This window comes from Watersipora subatra, chromosome 10 (assembly GCF_963576615.1).
Source record: "Watersipora subatra chromosome 10, tzWatSuba1.1, whole genome shotgun sequence".
NCBI lineage: Eukaryota > Metazoa > Bryozoa > Gymnolaemata > Cheilostomatida > Watersiporidae > Watersipora > Watersipora subatra.
The window spans coordinates 36,365,823-36,382,463 of record NC_088717.1 but is presented as its reverse complement, the minus strand read 5'-3'; positions in this window follow the sequence as shown (position 1 = coordinate 36,382,463).

Genomic DNA, 16,641 nt, shown 5'->3' with positions numbered 1-16,641 from the left:
GCGTTTAGCATTTATTTGATGCTATAATTAAATTTCACATTTATTATTTTAACTTGTGTTTTTGGTTAATATTGTTACCTAGAGATAGTTATTCAAACTTACACAGCTAAATTTTTCATCTGGTGCCAGTTTCTAAAAAAAGCAGATCTTTTGGAAAACATTACATTACGCGCTAAAAAGCTTTATTGTGCCAGAAAAATGCGTACACGAAGAATCCTGCATTTGAGGTTATAAAGGTCAGAGCCTTGGTGAAAGCTCTATGACTGGAGCTCTCTTCACTTAAAGTTATAATGCCTAAACTTTACATTCTACAATCAGTCCTACTATGACATTAAAATGACGACTTGACTTCTTGATGCCTTGGCGCTACGATGTTATGATGCCTTGACGCTACGATGTTATGATGCCTTGACGCTACAATGTTATGATGTCTTGACGCTACGATGCTATGATGCCTTGCTGCTATGATGCTCTGAGGTCTAGAGACTTTTTCAGCTTGGTGGCCTACCACTCTACCAACTCTAGCCTACCTTGTCTGCTTGCCCCTCAGATACTTGGCTCCTTTGCCTCTCTGCCATTCTGCTGTCTCCCACTCTGCCACGCTTTTACCCTGTGGCTCTATCACCCAATGGCTCTGTCACCATGCTGTATTATTATTTAATCACCCTGTCACTCTGTTAGCCTTCTGCTCCTTGTCTGGTTGTTTGTCCATGAGTTACTTTGTGATATACAGCTTCAGTTACAGCCCTAACACTTGGCTGCACCAACGTTCTAATACCTAAATGCACAAGGCTCCGACATCTCAGCAGCATTGCCACCATCATGCTCAATTATCTTGATGCTCTGAGGCAGTGAAGTTGCCCTGACCTGGTCTGATTATTCAGGTGCATTGTGGGAATTAGGAGAGATTAGACTCATTTAACAAAATAAAGCAGCAAGACATAGCAATGGTTTGCTACATTGTATAAGGGTATAGCATTGGTTTGCTACATTGTGTAAGGGTATAGCATTGGTTTATTAAATTACATCACGGTGAAACATTGGTCTGCTACTCTGACTTGGATGTAGCATGAACTATTTGCATTGCTTCAAGGTGTAGCATAGGTTTGCTACATTGTATTTGGATGTAGCAAGTGTGGGTTTGCGACATTGCATCAAAGCATAGTGAAGGTATGCTATATTACATCAGGGTATAGCATAGATTAGGCACATTGCATTGTACTATAGCGAATGCTAGAGTAATTTTATCAGGATGTAGCGTAGGTTTGCTATATTGCATTAGGGAATATCTTAGGCTACATTGCACCATACTAATGTGCATACTTACATAAGGAGGGTGTGTTGAATGGAAATATATTACTCATTTTATACGGACTGCGTAGATTTAATATATTACAGTAAAACAAAAGCCAACTGGTTTAAACTCAAAGAAAATTATCCAGGGTATATCTTGAAACCCTGACTTACCTATTGCTTTGCAGTCAATAATCTACAGTGAACTTTATTTTTTTGTGCAAGGCTGCACTAATCACATAAAGAAAAGACTTATCAACCAAATAGACATTCATGGAGTACCTGCAGGTCTTCCGATGCATCGTTATACTAAATGAGCTCGCACAAGGCATTGCTCTCTCGCAATCTGATATTCCTGCTCTGGCTATTAGATTAAAATGGCTAACGTATTTCGCGGCCATTCTTGCTTCTCTGAAATTGAGAAGCATTTGTCCATACAGAAATCAATAGCTATCTAGCCAGTAGAATGCAATCAATATAAGAGTGGAGTCATCATAGCATTCCATTTTGCACGAAGCAGCTGTTTCAGTGTTTTGTTACTCTTTGTGTCTTTCAATGTAGAAACGATATTTTGGGTTTTACATGAAGTAATTGAGACCTTACTTTAACTCGGTAAGCATTATATTATAATTCTCAAATATAGTAATAATAAGTAGGCTAGAATATAGTAATAATAAGTAAGCTAGAAATATTGCTCTGACTTCATCAAACTTGCTAAAGTAAGGAGGCTAGGTCAGGCTAAAGTTTTTGTTGATATGTTATTGCCATTATATTTATATTATATATATATTTATATTGTATTTATATAGTTCTTTGTATTTAATACAATTTTTTCGCGAGTCATATACATGTATATGACTCGAAATAAGCAAATAAAAATGCATGTGGTGTGATCATATCTGATATACAGATATGAAGTACAGATAACAACCTGTACTTCATATTCTGTATTGCTGATCTGAACCATTAGAAACGAAATATTCTAATGTTTGAATTGAATGTTTTTGAATTGATTATGCAGAACTTAGCTTGCATAATCATTTAAAAACACAATTTTGCAACTGTTTGGCTTACCTATCTTAAATCAGAATAACATGACTATTTCTTTAATATATTATTTATGGCTACTGACCAAATTCCCAGTAAGTTACTATGACGTCCAGTTTATTTTGCACACCACGGTATAACTGCTTATTATATATAATAACAAATTTCTATATTCATTGAAATATTAGTTAAACCTCAACTTAGGATTTTCTTAACATATAATTTTTTTGCATAATATATGAAAATTGAGCAAATATTTGATCATATAAAGAGAGTAATACCCTGCATGCAACGTTTGAAGTTTCTCAAATAATTACAATTTTCTAAACAAAATTTAAGAGAATATAAATTAAAACAAAATGTCAAATATGAAAAAAAAACAAAAAATAAATAATAATGAGTAAAATGTTTCCAAGTGTAAGTCAGAGTAAATTAAAGTAAGTGTCTCTATCACCTGTATGTCCTCATCGCTAAACCTGCATTTTATGTCTTTAAATAATAAAATAAAGCTTCTTTTGCTGATTAATTTTTTAAATGTAAAAAAATAAAACAATAAGAAAATAAATAAGTAAAATTATGCTAAACTTAAAGTTTAAACCTAGCTTAAAGTCAATTTTCAGTGCGGTGCTTGTCGCTGACCACTGATTAAGGTCAGACACTTTCTAATAAGATATTCTATTATAGTGCTGCATTTGATTGCGGTCGACTCTTTTTGTTCAGACTGATACAGACTGAGATATGTTCTGATATTGAACAAGTTCAGCCATTGAATATTAAGTACTGTACTGTACAGTACATTATACAGCCTATATTGCCTCGCACACATAATAATAAGTTACAGTATGATACAATATGCATATACAGTATATATGAGAGAGTAAAATAAGGTTATTCCTGCAGTAGGGTACAGTATAATATCAATAGCAGTTGAAATAAACGAAAATTGCAGTAAAACTCTTTAGTGGAAAACTCACACAGTCGTGTTGTTTGTCGCGAGATTCATCTGTCGGTCAAAGTTGTCATTTTTTGGAAAGACAAGGTCAATTAAAACTATCATCTGGACTCCATATGTTGTTTGGACTATTGAAAATCTAGATAAGTGAAGTTTCAAGCACCGGGTGAATCCACAGTGCTTGTGGTAAAACCATGAGGTTTGAAGATTACAAATTAAAAGACGAGTTTCAACTCACTTAATTTGTAAAAACAATTAAGCGACGCCAAATGGAGGCATGTTGGCGTATCTTTGTATCTGTATGTTTGTATACGTTTATTAATTTGTGTCTGTCTGCTTGTGGCTGCTTCTAGAAAGTTTTGATTCTGTGCGTCTGTCTATCAACTTTAGTGCGCATGTTCTATATGTCTCTGACTTTATATGTCTGTATAAAAATGTGACCCAACATTCTCATGTCAAATAGTATGTCAGTAAACCTAATATCTATCAGTAGCATCATTTGCACGTGATTAAACGGTTCATCTTTTCTCCACCCTAATCTCTCAGCGTTTCCTGGGGTTTCTTCAAGTCTGTCTGTTTGTCTGTCATCTCATTGCTATATGCCAGATAGTACCGGTATATTAATCATTGGGGTAAATATCTGAATTTGTTAACATTGCGGGAGAGATATAATATATCTCTTATATATAATATATATATATATATTATATATATATAATATATCTCTTATACAATTTTGTAAAAACTGATAATAGAGAACTTACAACTAGGTTAAGTGTCAGTATTTCACAACGTTTTGACTTTAAGCCCTATCACAGTAGCTTAGTAGGTTGGAGCCTCTGACTCAAGGACAACAAGCTAGGATTGAATCCTTGATGTGACCACTGATGAAAGGGTAACTGACATTACACTGCTCTCTCTGCCAAATCAACCCCGCAGTTTGTACTCAGATAGCTAATTGCCTAACCGGGAATTCAGATAGTTCAGAGTGCAAACCTCAACAATAATTGTTGGCAGTCATGAAACCATATGAAAGAAAGCTTAATTTACTAACTTTTTCTATGAGTAAAGTTGAATAAAAAATGAACAAGAATAAAGTTTAGTTTACAAAGCGTCTGCTGCGCAAAACAGAGAGTAGCATGCTGACCGTTTCTGATACTCGATATTAATATAGCAACTAGTATTATTTCCTGAAGTTAATGTCTATACTTATATATATATTACTTGAAGTATGATATATGTAATTATAATATATATAAGCAATTGTTATTTTATATATTTTACTTATATATATTAATTATGCATAGCCTATATTACATGAATCTATATGATACCTGAATATATATATTTATGTATATATATAACTTCAGGGAATGTATATACTCAAGTAATATATGTATAATTAATATATAAGTAATATATAATATTATATATATTTATATATACATGTATGTGTATGTATATATATAGTCTTAGTTACATATTGTATATATAAATATTTATATATACTTTAATTGGTCAGTCAATAATCCTTTTTACTAAAAAATTGTTTTATTTCTATGTGTTACAAAAATAAATAAAATAAAATGAACAGTATTGCCATAAACAATCATTTATATATATTGTCAATCAAAAAAATACCTTCAGAAGTGCTTCCTGATTTCTCTCTGGTTGATTTATTTTGTAAAAAAATTATCTTGCATAACCAGGCATTTATTATTACCAAGTATAAATATTTTGATTTCGTGTATAAACAGTGGCCTTTTATGAACTGAATGAAACATACTAAAAGTTAAGTAGTACAGAGAACTCATTTACTCTCAGCAGAACGGTCACAGCTGGACTCAAAATCTGACATTTACTAAACGATGCAATCATGCTTGGCCTGTTACTAGCCGGTCACCACTGTAGGCAATTTGTCCTGAGGTCTGTGATATTTGTCACACAGCCGAATATCACAGCATTCTTTAGAAACATCCTGGCCAACAGATCACTCCAAACATAAAAAAATCACAGTTGATAGAAAAACATCAATACTTTCTGATAAAGTCTGCTTAATTTTGTACAGGTTTATCTTTAAGCCAAATTCGAAGACTTATTCTGAAAGTAGCACTGAACTAATTTATATACAGTAGTATATTTTAGAATGCTATATTTGGCAAAAGCTCAACTCTAGGAAAACTCCGTTGAGAAAGTATTAGAAGCGCAATAAGAAATTGAATAGTAAGAATGGTGACTATTTGTTTACTATGTTTTTGTTCTGGTTTCCATGCAATCAGTAATTCTGTAACGAGTGAAGAAGGTTGCTGGATTACACTGCATAAGTCATAAAATACTATTGAAAGCTCCATACAGTAGTAAATCTAAAAGTCATAGAATACTATTGAAAGCTCCATACAGTAGTAAATCTAAAAGTCATAGAATACTATTGAAAGCTCCATACAGTAGTAAATCTAAAAGTCATAAAATACTATTGAAAGCTCCATACAGTAGTAAATCTAAAAGTCATAAAATACTATTGAAAGCTCCATACAGTAGTACATCTAAAAGTCATAGAATACTATTGAAAGCTCCATACAGTAGTAAATCTAAAAGTCATAGAATACCATTGAAAGCTCCATACAGTAGTAAATCTAAAAGTCATAAAATAATATTGAAAGCTCCATACATTAGTAAATCTAAAAGTCATAGAATACTATTGAAAGCTCCATACAGTAGTAAATCTAAAAGTCATAGAATACTATTGAAAGCTCCATACAGTAGTAAATCTAAAAGTCATAAAATACTATTGAAAGCTCCATACAGTAGTACATCTAAAAGTCATAGAATACTATTGAAAGCTCCATACAGTAGTAAATCTAAAAGTCATAGAATACCATTGAAAGCTCCATACAGTAGTAAATCTAAAAGTCATAAAATAATATTGAAAGCTCCATACATTAGTAAATCTAAAAGTCATAGAATACTATTGAAAGCTCCATACAGTAGTAAATCTAAAAGTCATAGAATACTATTGAAAGCTCCATACAGTAGTAAATCTAAAAGTCATAGAATACTATTGAAAGCTCCATACAGTAGTAAATCTAAAAGTCATAGAATACTATTGAAAGCTCCATACAGTAGTAAATCTAAAAGTCATAGAATACTATTGAAAGCTCCATACAGTAGTAAATCTAAAAGTCATAAAATACTATTGAAAGCTCCATACAGTAGTACATCTAAAAGTCATAGAATACTATTGAAAGCTCCATACAGTAGTAAATCTAAAAGTCATAGAATACCATTGAAAGCTCCATACAGTAGTAAATCTAAAAGTCATAAAATACTATTGAAAGCTCCATACAGTAGTAAATCTAAAAGTCATAAAATACTATTGAAAGCTCCATACAGTAGTAAATCTAAAAGTCATAGAATACTATTGAAAGCTCTATACAGTAGTAAATCTAAAAGTCATAAAATACTATTGAAAGCTCCATACAGTAGTAAATCTAAAAGTCATAGAATACCATTGAAAGCTCCATACAGTAGTAAATCTAAAAGTCATAGAATACCATTGAAAGCTCCATACAGTAGTAAATCTAAAAGTCATAGAATACCATTGAAAGCTCCATACAGTAGTAAATCTAAAAGTCATAGAATACCATTGAAAGCTCCATACAGTAGTAAATCTAAAAGTCATAAAATACTATTGAAAGCTCCATACAGTAGTAAATCTAAAAGTCATAGAATACTATTGAAAGCTCCATACAGTAGTAAATCTAAAAGTCATAAAATACTATTGAAAGCTCCATACAGTAGTAAATCTAAAAGTCATAGAATACTATTGAAAGCTCCATACAGTAGTAAATCTAAAAGTCATAAAATACTATTGAAAGCTCCATACAGTAGTAAATCTAAAAGTCATAAAATAATATTGAAAGCTCCATACATTAGTAAATCTAAAAGTCATAGAATACTATTGAAAGCTCCATACAGTAGTAAATCTAAAAGTCATAGATTACTATTGAAAGCTCCATACAGTAGTAAATCTAAAAGTCATAAAATACTATTGAAAGCTCCATACAGTAGTAAATCTAAAAGTCATAGATTACTATTGAAAGCTCCATACAGTAGTAAATCTAAAAGTCATAAAATACTATTGAAAGCTCCATACTGTAGTAAATCTAAAAGTAAAGTGAAACTTAGCTTTTTTATCTGTACTATTATAAAGTACAGATGAAAAAGCTTTGTCTGTTTATCTGTACAGGTTTTGTTCATTTATCCGCCTGCTCGAAGCTACTAAATGAAGGCGGAAAAAAATTGCGAAGTGCAGGCATTTCAACTTACGACTTGCAGTACAACTTAGACCTATACCAATCTGTACCAGGAAAAAACCACCTTCTGACTTTTGGAATAATTGTACGTATAGTTATTACACTTGGTAATCTCATACAGCACACTAGACTGCCAGGGTACTAGTGTGTATAATGTGCTATTCACAAGTATTAGTTTGATGAGCTTGTACTGCATCTAATTTCAACCTGAATCTAATATTTTTTTGCAACTGAGACTCACTTTGCTACACTAGTTTGGTATGTCAATTTTTGAATGGTGTTATATTTCAGTGAATCTATAATTATGCTGAAATAACATTGTTTATTTTTAGAATTATAGCTGAATATACTTGTCATTATCTAAAAAGTTGCAATAATAACAATTATGATATCAACAATAGTAATAACAATAATGATAAAAACTGTTTTATAACCGAGAGGTGACAAATCTAAGCATAGAAAAAATATTAGTGCCTAATTCATCTAGAGCTGAATTCATCCTTTAACATAATTTCACTTAAAAATATTATTATTTTTTTAATTAAACTCTTGAAGGAAAGTAAAAACAAGCTTATTTGCTCAAAGTTTTGTAAAAAAGTAAAATCACTTACATTTATATTCCACACATCGGTTAAAACATGCTTTGCTGACTGATCATTGTGAAACCGTCGTGCCATGTCTTTTATATATCTGCTGTAAAGAAAGTTGATCAACATCCCTACTGCACCACACAAATCTCAGAATAACTCGTAGTTGAAAATGACAAGTTCACGCTTGCAGATATAATAATCACAATTAAATATACACGAAGAAAGGAGCTTCTACTTCTATTTATATGCTTCTGGCTGGTGCTGAGACCATCTTGTGTTGTTCCGTACCGGACACTGGCTTTTGCTCTAACCAAACCACCTATCTGAGCCACAAGCCAGCTTCCACTCCACTCGGGTTATTTCAGACATAAAACTGGCATTTAACAATGGATTCTACTAGTTGTTCGCTGGTCTGTTCACCTTAAACTTACGATGCGCTATTCAAGAAGACCATGAATAGACACCAACCATAACTAAAAACTCAGTAATTAGCTTTGTCTGCTTCTGTTCTGAAGGAAGTCTGAGCGCTGTTAAAGTGTTTCTTTACCGTGCCTGCTAGTAAGACAAGTAAAACTGATTATAATTGAGAAATCTCTCCTCAGTTGATTAGCAGTTCATTTCAGTGCGGATATATCAGTCTAAAACATTCTTGTTCTTTTTAGAAATGGGAAGACACTTACTTCAATTAATAGAAACATGGTTTAAGTTATAGATGCATCCATACATTGATTTTGGAAGCAATAAATATATTCTTAGATTTAAACATATTTACTTATCTAGGATAATGTTTATTTCATTGATTTAAACAGGGATGGTTACACAAAACAAAAATTTAAAAAAGCTAGGCGTAAACTAAATGGAATGTTGAAAACCCACATTAGATTATATATTATCATAAATTATATAACGTATTGTATTATATAATATATTATCACATATTATATGATGTAGTATCTTTATCATATAACACAATATCATATACTATACAATTTATTATGTTATATTATATAATATAATGCTATACATTATAATATGTATCATCTCATATTATATAACATAAAACTCTAAATATGGCTGACGGTAGTCACATGACAAGCGCAGAGGGGTAACGATGAAACTTTTAAATTATGCTGTTGTAGCGAGCTGCAGCAAGAGAAAAGTGCCTGCACACTCTCACCTACCATATTTACCTACAGCATGCATACAATAACTACACACTCTCGCCTATCATATTTACTTACAGCATGCATACAGTAGCTACACACCCTACCTATCATATTTACCTACGCTGTTTGTGTTAAATTAATAACGTATTGAATTGCTCAATTGAACGATGTCGGAAAAATTTAGCCAATCAAGTGCGCATGTTAAGCCAAAAATAATCGACGTTTATTAGCCCCTGCTCTGTTGCTTGAGGATGCACTGATGGTCTGGAGTAAAAATCCATACACTAGAGTGGGCTGGAATGACCTTTTTCTTGATTAACTGAGTATGTGTCAGCTTTAGAGTTTAGACCACACACTATCACAGTGTCCCTGACTTCCACAGCGTTATATCGGTCAATAGTTAAAGTGTGACACAGCTTTGACCACTATTGAGACAGTTTTTACAAACTGAATAAGAAAGAAAAGAAATGTTTTGGAAATGATAAATTAAGCTTTTCAATCGCCTTTTATTATTTTTGGAAAATATGCATTTATGTATAAAGTTTTATATGTATTATTAATCATAAAAATATGATATTTTTATTGCATGCTAAAGCAAAAATGAAAAGATAGAAATCAGGAATTAGTGAGTTGAAAAAGAGGTTTAAAAATATGATGTTTGTCATATGTCAAAAATAAATATTAATATTCCGGACATAGTTTACGCAAAGTTTTGAAATATTTTAAACCAACAAAGTAATGCTTGAACAAATTTATTTTCCAGTTCATATCAAAAAAACTTGTTAAGGAATAAGTTTTGAACTTGTAGCGGATTCTTGCAGCGGAAAGTTTGTAGTTACAACAAAACATTACATGACTTTTATATCAAATGCAGCTATGATGATAAATATGTGCCCTTTTGGTGTTTTAATGTAGTTGGCAGCTAATAATATCTTCTGTAACCATGTTAATATGTTTGTGGTTTTACATTATATTGAGTACAGCTTAATAACTTAAATCTTTATGAACTTGCATTATATTAAATACAGCTATGCTAATGTGTCTGTTATATTATATTAAATATTGCTACTTTGATAACTATATTATTGTTCTCATTTAATTTTATATTAAATATAAATATGATAGTACATCTATGGTACGATATACAATACAGCCATAGTTGTATGTCTATGTTACTGTACCATAGAATATGCGTTCTTAAGAAAATGAATCTCCATGTCTAGTGGAACTGTGCATTGGTATGAAGTTGATAGCGTGATTCTGACACTGCTGACTTTCCAAGTGTCTGTACTGCAAGTTCACTGTTACTGCACATTGCATTAAGTTCTCTCTACAATCGATGGTGTTTGAAGGATGAATTACGTACACAACTTCAGCTTGATTGCCTCCAGTAATTACCATCTACTAATCTAATCATCCATATCTGGTCTCAGCAGAAGAAGTGTTTCTACTGGTTGATGGTAGAGATATTCACTGCAACCCTTCTGGTCTGCCTGAGACATTTTGGCTGCTGAGATAGGCTTATGTATGCCGTGTTCATACGAGAGCTGCGTGTAACTCCAAGCATACATATAGTGGAGGCCGAGACATCGGTCCTTATTTTAACCATATAAAACATGCTCATTATGATCAATTTTTTGCACACTCATACTAAATTGTTAGCAGCATTTAAATTTTGCTACATTGTGGTTGCATCCGAGTCAACCCAATACTTGATTCTGTGATGATTTTTTATGAAAATGTGCTGTGCATGTATGTACAGTGTAATTCAAAAGTTCCTACTGCATCTAGCACTGGGTAATGCCAGTAGGAACACTCTCACTGCATTACACATTGTCTAGTACATAAAACTGTCCCTGCAGCAATACTGCATGCTTACTGCACTTTAGAAAATAGTTGTACTGCATGTATATTGCAAACTGCGCAGTTGTAAAAGTATGTACTGCAAGTATACCGCGTACTGTGTGGCTGTGACATGCTTACTACTGCTATTGCACTGTTAATGCAACTACATAGATATCCAAGCAAATATTTTCTGCAACTGTAGGGCATTTTACATGCGGGCATCAGTGAGTATTTATCAATGCGCAGCACTGCGTGGCTGTGACATGCTTACTACTGCTATTGCACTGTTAATGCAACTACATAGATATCCAAGCAAATATTTTCTGCAACTGTAGGGCATTTTACATGCGGGCATCAGTGAGTATTTATCAATGCGCAGCACTGCGTGGCTGTGACATGCTTACTACTGCTATTGCACTGTTAATGCAACTACATAGATATCCAAGCAAATATTTTCTGCAACTGTAGGGCATTTTACATGCGGGCATCAGTGAGTATTTATCAATGCGCAGCACTGCGTGGCTGTGACATGCTTACTACTGCTATTGCACTGTTAATGCAACTACATAGATATCCAAGCAAATATTTTCTGCAACTGTAGGGCATTTTACATGCGGGCATCAGTGAGTATTTATTAATGCGCAGCTATATCTTTTCATAAAGATCACAACTCTGCAATGCTATTACATACCGAAAGCTTACGATATAGATAATGATACAATCAGAAATGATAAATTGCTTTTCACATTCACTGATGTTCTTTTCATATCATTTTTACTACTCTAAACTATAGCCTCAGTTGCTGAACTTGTGATTAAACACATGTTAATAAGTTTACACAATTATTGACTAGTGTAGGCTACCTTGACCTTGACCTTTCAAGACTGAGTGAATTATTTCAAGCTATTGCTAGTGACTACTCTTTGACCATCAGTTAAGTTCAAAGTAGACACTGCTAAGACTTTGATCAAAGAGAAATAACTCTATGACTCAAATTAACAGGCCAGACAGCTGATAACTAGAGCTATCATTAGTTGATTTTAATTAATTAAAATCAACTAATTATTTTAATTTTGTTTTGAAGAAATTTGTTTTCAAAAGCAGCTAGGCTTTAATCATATTATGTTTTTTTACCTAGCATGCATTTCTATTCAATAGTTGTTACTGTAAGTGCAGCTATGACCTAGTGGTCTAGAGGGAAGACTTGAACACTATGAGCCGGAGTAAAGTTTCCAGAACAGGCCACTGGTGTGACGTAGAACAACATCCTACTTTCAATTGCTCTCTGTAACTGGGCATGTCTCCAGTCGTAGTAACTGGGCATGTCTCCAGTCGTAGTGACTGAGCATGTCTCCAGTCGTAGTAACTGGGCATGTCTCCAGTCGTAGTAACTGAGCATGTCTCCAGTCGTAGTAACTGGGCATGTCTCCAGCCGTAGTAACTAGGCATGTCTCCAGTCGTAGTAACTGGGCATGTCTCCAGTCGTAGTAACTGGGCATGTCTCCAGTCGTAGTAACTGGGCATGTCTCCAGCCGTAGTAACTAGGCATGTCTCCAGTCGTAGTAACTGGGCATGTCTCCAGCCGTAGTAACTGGGCATGTCTCCAGTCGTAGTAACTGGGCATGTCTCCAGTCGTAGTAACTAGGCATGTCTCCAGCCGTACTTTCAGTTCCTAATGGACCCGGACAGATCTAGCTAAAATCCTGGAGCTATTTTTTGTGTAACAATGGCTCTTGAAAACGCGCACGGTTGTCTGCTTGAAGTAAGCCAAGTTAAGCTTGCAGACACACTTTCGCTGCGAGGGATATTTCACACCTAATAAGGGGGAATGCAGGAATATGAAAGTTTTATTACTCTCATGTAAAATGATTTGACTTTAGTGAAAGCTGCATGTAACTGCGAGTTATTACAAAAAGTAAAAGCAGATGGAAGTAGAATGAAGCTATATTTTTGTGTACCAACTGCTCAAAGTTGAGCAATCTATCACACTCATCTACAGCCTGCGCATCATTTGGAATAATTGGTACTGTGAAAATAAGAACAGCATGTCTCACATGTTTGGAGGTGGTTTCAGTACCATGCTGCTCAAATCTTTAGTTTCATAATTTCATTATTTCATGTTAAGTGTTTCTAAAGAACAAAATATTTACATACTGATGAAAGAAAATCTTCTATATTACATTAATTATTAAGTTGCCAGTATATATTTATTTTAGTATATATGATTAAATAGCTACAAATGTGATACATTCTATACAACTCAATATCAGCTAATGGATACATATTTAAAATTATTCTACATTGGGTGAACTATATTAAGTGCATGTACATTTATATAGTATATATACAGTATTTATGCAATATATGTAATATATATACATGTATATAGTATATATACAGTATTTATACAATATATATAAGATATATACATGTATATAGTATATATACAGTATTTATGCAATATATATACAGTATATATATATATATAAAATTGTTTCCTCACCCCGGATACCCCGTGTGGGTGGTAAATTCTGCTCTAACTCGGGTCTCCTACCAGAGACCTGGGAGTTTGAGCAGAATTTGGGGAGTTTGGGAGTTTGGGCAAAATCCCAGGTCTCCCAGGTCTCCTGGGAGACCTGGGATATAAATATATATATATATATATATATATATATATATATATATATATATATATATATATATATATATATATATATATATATATATATATATATATATATATATATATATATATATATATAGATATATATATATATATATAGATATATATATTTATAAATATATATTTATAAATATATTTGTATATATATATATATTTATATATATATACAAATATATTTATAAATATATATTTATAAATATATTTATAAATATATATTTATAAATATATTTATAAATATATATATATTATATATATATATATATTTATATATATAATTATACATACAGTGCATATGGAATTTTGTATATTAAAATTTGTATATACACAGTATATACAAAGTATAAATACACAGTATATATAATAAATATATAAAAGTGCCGGCGTGTAATAATAACTATAATTATAGTAGTTATTGCAACAATAACAGCTGCCCATCAAATTTATTCGTATATAAATATTGTATAAAACTAGATAAATTTTATGTGCTTTAAACTTGTCGTGGCAGCTACAATGTTGTTTTGTGCTTGTTGCTCATCAGGCGGCAATCGATGGTTTATTAGCATCCACTACATGAAATTTGCTAAGACAGGGAAGCAATCATATAATATTAAACGTATCATAGTCATCCATTCCCAAACTATAGCACGGACTGCATTTAGCGATATAATTTGATGAACTTGACTGTAATGTTACCTAGCTGTGAGAAATGATTCACGCCTTTCATTCACCTTCTTCTCCCACCTGCTCAACATTACAGCATATTAGGAGACCATACAAACAAGTGAATCCGTTAAAGGGCTCGGTTGGAGCTCACTTAAGACAGAATTTGAACTTTATAAAGTAAATGTGAATCGGGAAGCTGTTTTTAATGGATATCGTAGGTACATTGCAATTAAATTCTTCTATGAGAGCATTCATTCCTCGGTGAAATGACTTTTATTGCTGAACTCGAATAGCCTGAGGTGTTAGAAACATTTTGTAAGCTTCTAAAAGATGCGCTTGAGATGACATTGAAAAAAGGCTGTGAAGCTATCTTCTGGGACTTGGCATATCTTTTTATGCGGTGTTTTAAATTTACAAATAAAGAATAAATGAACTCTATAAATATTCACTCAAGTGTATAAAACTATAGTAGTTGCACTATGAGGATTGCTGTCAGCTGTCGGTAGGTAGTTGCTGCCTACTAAATCTTTTCTCACATCAATCTGTTGCTGAATGGCTAACCCAAACTTAATGTGTCAATAGTTTTTACAGCGAGGTCAGAGGTCATTGCTGATAACGTTGTCTGACGCATGCCATATATTTTTCATCTATTGAGCAAGTTCAAAATTAAATAAAAATCCCTTAGTGTTTTGGTATACTTTCAGCTTGCATAGGAATGATGCGATTCTCTGACATGAATGTGCAGAAAACTCAATGTTGTTTATGAAAAATATTCTCAGTTTTTGTGGCTTTGAAATTTGCTATCACAATCTTCTGTGATAATTTATGCAGCAGATGTTGTTATTGTGGCTCCTTTATAAATAGACATTTGTGAAACTAAAAATATTTCTTAGCATCCTTTAAAGAGTCATAATTTGAACAAAACACATGTTGCTTTTAAACAGATATGAACTGTGTTATTACTGGTCAGTGCTGATTGACGCATTTAAACTTTCGAAAAAAAATAAAAGACACAAAAATAAAGAATATAAGAGAAAATTATGCATATTGGACCAAAAAGCTCTTTTTCCATAACACTGCTCTATATTGTGGATTGGTAAGGTATTGGTGTTTGGTGTATGATGCAGAGGATTTTCTGGGAAAGTAGGAATATAATGGAAGTCAAGTAGACTAGAGATCTGTGTTCCACAAGCTGCCTGTCTAGCAACAAACAAGCTGCCTGCTGTCTCATCGAACCTTCTGTGAGCACTAGGAATGTGTTAGTGTTAAATGCTCATAGCTTCTGATCAAAATACCGTAATCCAGACTTGATCATTCAAGTGTTATCCGCATGACTGAACTGGAAAAAATATGTTTTTGGTAGCATATGCAGCTATGATTCATTACGCATTGGCAGCAAACTTGAAAGAACCCCTGACAGCAGGCATTCAAAGGTTTACATGCTCTTTCTAACATGAGCATTGTTAGCAGAGGGCTAACCCTAGCTACCAACAAGTACAAACACTTGTTTGAGCCACATTTCGTATCACTGGCGATAAGACTTTCTGAGACATCAAAGAATAATTGAACTCTAGAGCTCATTGCGGTGCACCTGCAAATATCTAGAAACAGTTTGAAATCCTTCAGGCTAATAGCATAAGATTTTATGCGATTTGACTGATTATCTGTAGCCTGTGAAGATTATTAAAGTTTCTCTCAGAAGATATGTGAAATATCCCTCGAAGGTGAAGTATAATGTTTTACTACAAGCAGAGGCTGAACGTGCCTTTTAAGATCATAGATGACAGTTCCTTTATTTTGACCAGTGGCAAGAGAACATTAACCACTAAAGACATGCCCAGTTGGTGAGAGCAGTTCAAGGTTAAATGTCATTCATGTCACCACCAGTGGCCATTTTTAGGAATTGAATCTTGACCTGAAATTTGTATGTCAGCCCGCTAAATTACTAGGTCAAGCTCATGATACACGATAAATGTTACGAGATTGAGAGTGTTGTTTGATTTTGCAGCCGGTACTTGGTGATAGCTTTTCAATACAGCATTTTTTATTACCAGCTGTTTCCTTCTTTTAGAATGCTTTAGAGCTTCAA